Source organism: Alosa sapidissima, chromosome 7 (genome assembly GCF_018492685.1).
Source record: "Alosa sapidissima isolate fAloSap1 chromosome 7, fAloSap1.pri, whole genome shotgun sequence".
Lineage (NCBI taxonomy): Eukaryota > Metazoa > Chordata > Actinopteri > Clupeiformes > Clupeidae > Alosa > Alosa sapidissima.
Window position 1 is genome coordinate 31,535,936 of NC_055963.1, and position 11,728 is coordinate 31,547,663.

The following is an 11,728-nucleotide window of genomic DNA, read 5'->3' on the forward strand; positions in this document are numbered from 1 at the left end:
TCTGGGAAACATTGTCTATAGCAGCAGTCACGTTGTCATTGTTTGTGTCAAACAAGTTGTGGATTTGTTGTAACATTAAAAGATGACTTACTGTACTCTGTGCTGAAACCATGAACTGATGCTCGAAGCTCCAAGGTGAACGAAACTTGGAAGAAGTAGGTAACAGGTTCACGTTCAACAATTCCAGGATACGCGTTTTTCATTGGTTGTTGCGTTAAATCTTACCCAGATACAATACAGTTATTTTCTGATTGGCTATTGTGTAGCCCCTCTCGTTATTTTTGATTGGCTGATAAGTGGCAGGCTGAACTCCAGGGGAGACGCGCTTGATTCCTGCCGGTCCCATAGTGAGAGCGGCGCGGCCAGAGACATTTTGGGCGCTGCCGCACCATATTAAATATATAAATAGTTTTTCTGCGTGAGAAATACAATGTGTGGCGGGAGAGCGTGACAAAAGACTGAAATGAGTGACTGTCACGCTCAATGCGTGACACTTGAGAGCCCTGCATGGGTACAACCAGAGCCCGTCTACGGAGAGCCTGGCCACTCCGTATTAAGTCCCATTGTACCGAATTTTGGTTGCAGTTCCACCAGAGTTCCACTGGGGGCGATCGCCATGAGTGCAGAATGAATGGGAGTCAATGGAGCTAGACGGCTACATTTGTCTCCTTCACCTGATTGTCGTTGACATCTCAGATTTGATTGTAGTTTGTATAACTTCAACATGGGTTATAGGTCAAAAGTTGAATGAACAAGTACTTATGTCCTTTTGATTTCTTACAGGTTGGGTCGTTGTTGCCCATAACACGCTAGCATTGTGCTAATGAATGACGTGATTGACACGTTTGAAAGGCGTTTTAGAACAATTAAGTGACTTTAAAAAATATAATATTCAACCAAGTGTATTTTCTTTGCCTCCCCTTTCGAATACAATATTCAAATTACTTGAAAAAAATTATATCCCGAGAAAAGTGGATATTGAGGGGTACAACTCCATAGACCTCCATGCATTCTGCACTCGTGGACGAGCGCCCTCATGTGGAACCACAGAAGGAACTGCAACCAGTTCAGAAACCGGAAGTTTTCCGAGAGTGGCAGTTCTCTAGCCTGGCGAGCCAGACCCACATTAAAATGTAGGGTCTGGGCACTCACCGTTCGCAGTGATCAGTCCGAGGGGCGGGATAATCAGTTGTCTTTCAAATTCCCTCTGCACACTGCACACGCAATAGGACGCAATAGGATATTTGTTTTCAAGTAGCAGGGAATTCAAGCCAAACCGTTGCAACTCTGCCATCAATCATTATTTAAGCCCACCAAACGACTCTATACACGATTTCAAAGGCCTGATTAAGGCCTAGTCCACACGTACCAAACCGATCTTTTTTTCCTCCGTCTTCCCTGGAACCGTATCAAGAATATTTGCATCCAAACGGATCCATCTCAACACGACTCAACACGTTACTTCATACCCCAGGCCTATAGGTGGCACTGTGTCTTTACAGAAATTCACCAAAACTTGCAAAACTTGCGCTTTAAAAACAGACAGAATAGGCTACGGCGAAATGGCTAGTGCAAGGAAACCAGAATTGTTTGTGTGGACTGATGGTGAACTGTCAACTGTAGCCAACTGTAAAACTAATAAACTTTATTTTACGGTTTGTGAAGGGTGCAGTCCCGTCCTTTATTTGGCTAACGCAGGTAGGCCTACTAATCACCTTTACTTTCTTTGGTTGTAGGATAGTCCGTGATTCACATTAGTTTTGGCCTTCACCGCAATTAGGCTACTAAACGCAAGGCTTACCCAAGTTCTAGGCTATTCTGTCGCCACATTTATAATATTGCTATAAAACCTTCGTTAGTAACAGTCAACACTTTTGCCTGCATTTTGCCTGCATCAAATCGTGCATTCGCATTCAGTGTGCTACCATCGGCTTAACGTGAGTTCTAAGCGTCTTTGTATGCTTATATCTGATTTCACTCGACTGTGAATGCATGTATATATGTTGTAAGACATGTAAAATAAATAAATGAATGACACTGGCACTACGCACAAATTAATGTAGCCTAAACTTACACCGCACTTTCTTAATAACTTAAGTTCTCTCGCGTCACTGACAGTAGCTAGAATGCATAAAAAAACACCGGGAAAAACAGTGTTCAGTCCACCAAGTCATAAGCTATCGGCGCTGCGCAGCATCAGTTGTGATATTTATCTTAACGGAGTGTAATCGTAGGTAATGTCATGTATGAAAACTAGTATTGTTAGGCAATACTATAAGTGCAAGTCCAGGGCAGCTGAGGTGTGGCGATTACATCATCGATACGCAAGCAGGATGTGCGGTTTCGCTGTCTAAACGAACTCAAACGGGCTACGGTTTCAGATTTCTCCACTCTGGGACCAGGTTTCAGAAAAGTGCGGTTTCGGGCAGTGCATTTACAGGATTCGTTTGGATGCTCGGCCAAGACGAAGCAAAACCTCTGCGTTTAACCTAAAAAGCGTCTCCGTGTGGACAGGCCCTAAGTTTCGATTTCTGGAGCTCACAAGCCAATGGAGAGTTGCTAGACTAGCCCTGGCAGCTGCCGCTAGGGGCGCGTCTAGATTTCTAGGCTAGCAATTCTCCCCTTATTAGACATTCTCTGGTACAACCTGGGTACAACCAAAGATGGTTGATTACGAAGATACTTCATGAGAGGCCATTTCCTGTCCCTGGAAATTTATGCAAATAGGGTAGCAGTACACGCCCCCGCACATTTATGCAGTGATCGGGCTCTCTTTTTAACATTGAGGTCTATGGCAGAATCCAAGAATTTCCCAGAATTTGTCAAAGCCTTATTTTTCTGAGCAATGGATGCACATTTCGGACACGGTATCATGATCTCCAAACCCTCCTCCCTATTTCAGTAGAATGTCGTGATAGTATGACCCTCCAGTCGGGAGAAAATCAACATTAATGAAGGTGTACACCAAGTTTATTTTGTACTCCGGCTTGTCTGGCGTGGAACCGAGGCGTTCAAACGTAAGTCATACGTCAGTGACACGCCCCTGTGCAGGCGGGAACTGTACCAGAGCCCGTCTCTGACTGAACCAGGACTGAACTCCACTTTGCCCTCATAGACGTGAACTAGGACGACCCATCTTGCTACGCATTCATTATCTTTGGTACAACTCCATAGACCTCCACCATTCTGCACATATTCGTGAGCGCCCTCACGTGGAACTAGAACGGGAACTGCAACCAGTAGCAGCGTGAACCTAGCGAAAATAGAATGTTCGTGCCGGATGTATCTATTGCTAGTAAAGGCGGCTAAGAGTTAGCCATTTTTTCAAAATAAAAGTCCCGCTAACCACATTGGGTTTAATGGAGATCGTTCAGAATAATGAAACAAACTTTTGATTTGACTAACCCTATAACATGTGAATATGAAATAAATAATTATAAATATTATAAATGTGAAATAAATAATTTATTAGGAAAAAACTGGTTAAATGTTCAAAAATACGTTTAGTTTATGAAGCTTCTTATGTGTTATGATTTGTATAGTATTATTTATTGTTTATTAGGTTGTTAATTAATTAGACATTGTTGTCAAGTTGTTGAGCTAAGAAAACTAAGTCTTGTGCCCCCTCAACATGGGGGTGAAATGGCATCCTCACATCATCAGCTTTCAGAAAATATACAATTTATGTCTACTGAATCGCCCGGGCGGCGTACGGGCATCATCATGTGCCAACCGCATCACAAGCAATGGAATGGTATAGTGACATTCAAGTTGTTGAGCTAAGAAAACTAAGTCTTGTGCCCCCTCAACATGGGGGTGAAATGGCATCCTCACATCATCAGCTTTCAGAAAATGTACAATTTATGCGGATTGAATCGCCCGGGCGGCCTACGGGCATCATCATGTGCCAACCGCATCACAATCAATGGTATGGTATAGTAACATTCAAGTTGTTGAGCTGAGAAAACTAAGTCTTGTGCCCCCTCAACATGGGGGTGAAATGGCATCCTCACATCATCAGCTTTCAGAAAATGTACAATTTATGCGGATTGAATCGCCCGGGCGGCCTACGGGCATCATCATGTGCCAACCGCATCACAATAAATGGTATGGTATAGTAACATTCAAGTTGTTGAGCTGAGAAAACTAAGTCTTGTGCCCCCTCAACATGGGGGTGAGATGGCATCCTCACATCATCAGCTTTCAGAAAATATACAATTTATGCGGATTGAATCGCCCGGGCGGCCTACGGGCATCATCATGTGCCAACCGCATCACAATCAATGGTATGGTATAGTAACATTCAAGTTGTTGAGCTGAGAAAACTAAGTCTTGTGCCCCCTCAACATGGGGGTGAAATGACATCCTCACATCATCAGCTTTCAGAAAATATACAATTTATGTCGACTGAATCGCCTGGGCGGCGTACGGGCATCATCATGTGCCAACCGCATCACAATCAATGGTATGGTATAGTGACATTCAAGTTGTTGAGCTGAGAAAACTAAGTCTTGTGCCCCCTCAACATGGGGGTGAAATGACATCCTCACATCATCAGCTTTCAGAAAATATACAATTTATGTCGACTGAATCGCCTGGGCGGCGTACGGGCATCATCATGTGCCAACCGCATCACAATCAATGGTATGGTATAGTGACATTCAAGTTGTTGAGCTAAGAAAACTAAGTCTTGTGCCCCCTCAACATGGGGGTGAAATGGCATCCTCACATCATCAGCTTTCAGAAAATATACAATTTATGCGGATTGAATCGCCCAGGCGGCCTACGGGCATCATCATGTGCCAACCGCATCGTAAACAATGGTATGGTATAGTGACATTCAAGTTGTTGAGCTGAGAAAACTAAGTCTTGTGCCCCCTTAACATGGGGGTGAAATGACATCCCCACATCATCAGCTTTCTGAAAATGTACAATTTATGTCGACTGAATCGCCCGGGCGGCGTACGGGCATCATCATGTGCCAACCGCATCACAATCAATGGTATGGTATAGTGACATTCAAGTTGTTGAGCTAAGAAAACTAAGTCTTGTGCCCCCTCAACATGGGGGTGAAATGGCATCCTAACATCATCAGCTTTCAGAAAATATACAATTTATGCGGATTGAATCGCCCGGGCGGCCTACGGGCATCATCATGTGCCAACCGCGTCGTAAACAATGGTATGGTATAGTGACATTCAAGTTGTTGAGCTAAGAAAACTAAGTCTTGTGCCCCCTCAACATGGGGGTGAAATGGCATCCTCACATCATCAGCTTTCAGAAAATGTACAATTTATGCGGATTGAATCGCCCGGGCGGCCTACGGGCATCATCATGTGCCAACAGCATCACAATCAATGGTATGGTATAGTAACATTCAAGTTGTTGAGCTGAGAAAACTAAGTCTTGTGCCCCCTTAACATGGGGGTGAAATGACATCCCCACATCATCAGCTTTCTGAAAATGTACAATTTATGTCGACTGAATCGCCCGGGCGGCCTACGGGCATCATCATGTGCCAACCGCATCACAATCAATGGTATGGTATAGTGACATTCAAGTTGTTGAGCTAAGAAAACTAAGTCTTGTGCCCCCTCAACATGGGGGTGATGTGACATCCTCACATCATCAGCTTTCAGAAAATATACAATTTATGTCGACTGAATCGCCTGGGCGGCGTACGGGCATCATCAAGTCTCAAAAGTTCCACCTACCTTGGGCTAAAAATCAGTTCAACTGGTAATTTCAACTTGGCCGTGAATGATTTGAAAGTGAAAGCAAGAAGGGCTTTCTATGCCATCAAAAAAACTATTCAATTTGACATACCCATTCGGATCTGGCTCAAAATATTTCAAACAGTTATCGAACCAATTTCATTATACGGCAGTGAAGTGTGGGGTCCTCTTATGTACAACGGATTTGAAAAATGGGACAAACACCCAATCGAAACCCTGCATGCAGAGTTCTGTAAAAGCATCCTCAAGGTACAGAGGAACACACCTAACAATGCATGCAGGGCTGAATTAGGCCAATACCCTTTACTAATTAAAATTGAAAAAAGAGCTATCAAATTCTTCGAACATCTCAAAACAAGCGACCCCAACTCCTATTGTTATAAAGCCCTAAAAAGCCAAGAGATGAGTGTAAAAACAAGTCCCCTCATCCAGCTAGTCCTGAGACTCACACATACTAATAGTACAACTAACACAACTAATAGTCAGCCTCAGGACCTTGCCACCCTTTCTCAAACAATTCGGCCTAATCAAATTATTAATGCAGAAAAACAAAATTACTTATCATATTGGACTGAAACAACAAAAAGACAAAATAAACTTCAATGTTATTTGGCCCTAAACAGAGAGTACACTGTGGCAGACTACCTATCCACAGTCACTGATACCAGACAGAGAAAAACCTTGACCAGGTACAGGCTAAGCAATCACAGTCTGGCTATTGAGAAGGGCAGACACAGGCAAACCTGGCTGCCCAGAGAAGACAGGCTGTGCACCAATTGCAACCAAGGTGCCATAGAAACAGAGCTTCACTTCTTGGCTGAATGCTGCCAATGGAAAGACATACGAGATCAATTCTTTCCTAAATTCAGAGAAATGCATCCAGACCTTCAAAACTTTAAGGATCTAAGTCTAAGAATACTATTAGGCGAGGAACAAAAAAGCGCAAGAGTCGCAGCAAGATATATAGATGCTTGCCATAAACAAAGGGAGTCACTTCATCAGTGAAGCACACAAAAACTCAAATACACACACACACTGCCGTTGCAGTAATGTATGATGCATGATGTTTTGTTTTATGTCTTTACACACTACTACGTACATGTATGCTTTGGCAATACAAATTGTATTTTTTGTCATGCCAATAAAGCTCAATTGAATTGAATTGAGAGAGAGAGAGAGAGAGAGAGAGTGAGAGAGAGGCTATGCCATGACATGTTGATGTTGATGAACTGACAACATCAAGTGTGTGTGTGTGTGTGTGTGTGTGTGAGAGAGAGAGAGTGTGCATGCATATGTGTGTGAACATTGGTGGTTCACAAGTCTGTGTGTGTGTGTGAGTGAGAGAGAGAGAGAGAGAGAGTGTATGTGTGTGTGTTTGTGTATGTGTGTGTCTGTGTGTGTGTGTGTGTGTGTGTGAGAGAGAGAGAGAGTGAGAGAGAGAGAGTGAGAGAGAGAGAGAGGGACAGTGTGCATGCGTGAGAACATTGGTGGTTCACATGCACAAGTGATATGACAACATCAAGTGGCTATGCAGTTGCTATATGACATGAACTGACAATATCAAGTGTGTGTGTGTGTGAGAGAGACAGAGAGAGTGTGAGAGAGAGAAAGTGTGTGTGTGTGTGTGTGTTTGAGAGGGAGTGTGTGAGAGAGAGAGAGTGTGCATGCATATGTGTGCGAACAATAGTGGTTCACATGCACAAGTGGCTATGCAGTTGCTATGACATGAACTGACAACATCAAGTGTGTGTGTGTGTGAGAGAGAGAGAGAGAGAGAGAGTGAGAGAGAGAGTGTGTGTTTGTGTGTGTGTGTGAGAGAGAGAGTGAGACAGCAAGGAGAGAGAGAGTGAGAGAGAGAGAGTGTGCATGCATGTGTGCTAACATTGGTGGTTCATGCACAAGTAGCCTAATAGCCTATGACATGAACTAACAACATCAAGTGTGTGTATGTGTGTGTGTGTGTGTGTGAGAGAGAGAGAGAGTGTGTGTGTGTGTGTGTGTGTGTGTGTGTGTGTGTGTTTGAGAGGGAGTGTGTGAGAGAGAGAGTGTGCATGCATATGTGTGTGAACATTGGTGGTTCACATGCACAAGTGGCTATGCAGTTGCTATGACATGAACTGACAACATCAAGTGTGTGTGTGTGTGTGAGAGAGAGAGAGAGAGAGAGAGAGTGAGAGAGATATATATACTTATACTTACCATAACACAGACCTATGGTGTTGGGACGGTGTCCACTTGAGTGATGACAGAGGCCTGCTTGTGTTGGTGGACCTTCTGTGGTGTGCTTCGTACCTGCACCTGAACCCCCCAACACCACCTCCAGCCAAGGCCAAGGTCTGTGTCAAGAGTAGCCCCCCCAGATTGTGGTCTAACAGGCCTTCTAAGTAATGTGTACTTTGCAGTTCCTGCTGGTGGTTTCTATTGTGTAGGTCTGGTGTCCTTTGGCATGGATGACATGTTGTTAGACCTTGTCCGAAGTGCTTTACACTGCTGGACAAGGGTAAGTACGCTTTAGGGTAGACTAGACTGTGTTTTCATGCTCCCAAAATATGCAGTAGACTAATGTAGTAAACTGATGTTAGAGAAAGCATTGCACATACAGTAAGTTATAAAAAACAATGCATCCATCATGATTTTAACAGTGTTTTGCGTTTTTGGTGTGGCTGCTCTGAACGCTCACTTGAAAAACTCGCATCACATGTGTAAGGAAAAATGAACGCAATGTATGGTACAGGATATCGCCACCGTCCGCAGTGGCCGAGATCTGAGCTCACAGGTCACTACCACAAGACGGTCTTTCCAGACCCGTTGACAGACAAGAAGGTGAGTTAATTTAAGTTTAGTACTACTTCAGTTAGGATAAGTTATAAGTAATGCAATTTCAATCAGGGTGCCATACGAAGATCGCTATAGGCTTTTGCAGTCTGACTATTCCATTTAGGACTTATAATTTAGAATAAAGACATTGTAATTAGTGCCTTGCCACTAAAACTCAATTTTTGACAACTGGTTGTGTGAGCTATTTGACTTGTCATTTGCAAATGTGTGCATTTCTTTAGTTTGTCATGGTATTTGGGGCTTCCCATCTTCGATGTCTGGTAGATGGGATTGTGACCATGCCGGTCAGCGGTCTGACCTTCAGGTTCGACAGAACGCCGGGGGCTACTGCTAAGGCTCTCCGGCAGGAGTTACAGGCAGTCACCATGCCACAGACTCCTGACCTGGTATGTATTACGGCTCCAAGTAATAACATAACTTGGAGTCGCACAATTGAAAAGCCCGGGAAGGATTTTGAGGACCTTGTCCGAAGTGTTTTACACTGCTGGACAAGGGCTTTAGGGTAGGCTAGACTGTGGTGTTTTCATGCTCCAAAAATATAATTGTAATTGTCAGGCTATGTGTGATGTGAAAAAGATTGCTGAATTCCTGTAGCGCAGCAGCTCTTTTGCGTTTCGAGGTCAAATTTTTATTTTGTAGCACTGTACATCCCTGCTGTTGGGTGTGGTGATACCTGTTGAAAGGTGGTGCAAGGCCATTTTAAAAGTAGATGTTGTCTAGCTATTAAAACCACACTCATCACAGAGCCGACATTTGCCTCAGAGTTATGTAAAACTCCTACGGCTTTGTGCTGAACAAAATAATACGATAGAACAATATTGTAGAGGGTGTTTCATCTATCCATCTAGGTAACCACAATGATCCAGCAGACCTTATGTACCCCATACATTTAGGCCCGAGAAAGGCAGTTTTGTGATAAAGATGAAAACGGAACAAGTTGAGACAGAGCCAGAGGAAGGCTGGAGTAAAAAACCGAGTATTCCACAAAATTTAAAAAGGTCTTATCAGTCTCCACCGTCACCACAGACAAGAACGTGTGGGTTAAATCAGTGTTTCTCAAAGTGTGGTCCGGGGACCACTGGTGGTCCGCAATCTATCCCAAGTGGTCCATGAGAAAACGTGGTCAAATATAATATAGATTAGTTTTTTGCAATATTGAACCAATTTGTATGTAAATCCAAACAGTTCTGCAACACTGCCTATGTAAGCTACGCCATGCAGTTTAAATCATATGAATCCTCTGGCACAATAAGCAAGGTGCAAATACAATAAGCAAGGTGGCTCAGTGAGTAGGCCTACTGTGTAATATACTGTTGAAGTAGGTCTACTGTTTTAGCTAGGTGGTCCGTGAGGTTTCTTTTTATTGGTTAAGTGGTCCTTGGTCTGAAAAAGTTTGAGAAACGCTGGGTTAAATGAGAAGCAAGCGCATATAAGGCTTAGTCGAAAAAGGAAACTTTGCCCCAAATCTGTCCAACTTGGCATTGTTTACCACCTTCTGGGTGTAGATGTGCTCCGCCATCCCTAAGCATTAACTGGGCAGAGAGAAGAAACCATAAGGGAAAAAAAAGGCATAAGACCAGACAGTCAGGATAGGAAGATAACAGGTGTAGGAACAGTTGGAGGAAGGGCAAGTCATACATGGTTACAAGTGTTTTGTAATTGTCAGGCTATGTGTGGTGTGAAAAAGATTGCTGAATTCCTGTAGTGCAGCAGCTCTTTTGCGTTTTGATGTCAGACACCAACACATGGACATTATTGGACCATTCTTTGCCATCGAGATCTGGGTATAAAGGCAGACGATGTAAATAGAGATCATAACGTGATAAACGTCATGATAACAACGGTATCATTTCACCTATGATCTTAAATCAATATGTCACAGGGAAACAAATCCCAGAGCGTTAATGTGAACATAGAAGACATCCATGTCTGCCTGTTAAATTAAACCAGCATAAGCATAGGCTTAAATATTCTACAGACTTAAGGAAATATGCAACGTACCTGGCGATGTATACTATACTATACTATTACCTACCTTAATATGAATACTCTTTTTCTATCTGAATACTCTTCAATACTCTGGTTCAGTGTGAATTAGGCCTATGTGATGCAGACACTTGCCACAAGTTGTACAGAGTGTCATGAGTGGTAGCCTAGCACTCTCAGGTCACATATTTGTATTATTATTATTGCCTGAAAGTGTATAACTGCCTATTCCCTGCGTTAGCAGGTTAGACATGAAGCTTCTCTGGTCCTCCCAGCTGGTGAGACAAGGAATGGACTATGTAGTTTATTTAGACATAATTTCTGAAGTACATTGTATTTGTTTAGTGCCAGTTGTATGCACTGTAAGGTCCTTCAGCTCTCGGAATAATGTACTAGGCTATGTTGGTAGAAACCTGACTTTAAAGCTACCAAAGGGTACCACACACACATTTGCATGTTATGTCCATGTAGCTTCTTATCATATAATGTCAGCTTAAACACAAACAATTCAGTTTACTGATTAATGTCTACATTTGAAGGCTAATTGGTTTCGTTTTCCCTGCATTATATGTATGTCATTAATTAGCTAAACACTAGGCTTAATTGTATCATATTGTGTGTAATGCAGGTTTTGCTTTTCCCTACAAAAAGGCAAAAAATGCTGGTGGTGGCACTTCTGGTTTTACCAGGGTGGGGTTCAACTCCTCATGGCATTGCCTTGTGTTGGTAGAAAAGTATTTGGCCAATTGGGTCACTAATTGGCTAATTATTATGTATTTTTTTGGAAATTATAATGTACTGTAGGCAACTTTATGTACCATTTACTGAATTACCTGGTAAACTGCCTTAGTGTTATTTTAGGCGTAGTGTCTGTTGCTATATTTAACTACTGTTAACCGTTTTGTACTTTCAGTGCTGTACGACGTTACTGTGACTTGACCCTCAGATTTTGAATATAATGCATGTGTCTTCCAGCTGTTCACTGTTCCTGAAGGATGCACCGCAGGATGAGAGCTACGACTCCAGTGCCTGAGTGTGGTCATCATCATTGACCAAGCATCTGCATAAGATGACCACAAATTCGTTATTACTGAAGTTGTGTGGATTAACAAAAGTATTGATTTTATACCACTAACATGGGGTTAAAACATCATCTTAATTAATACATG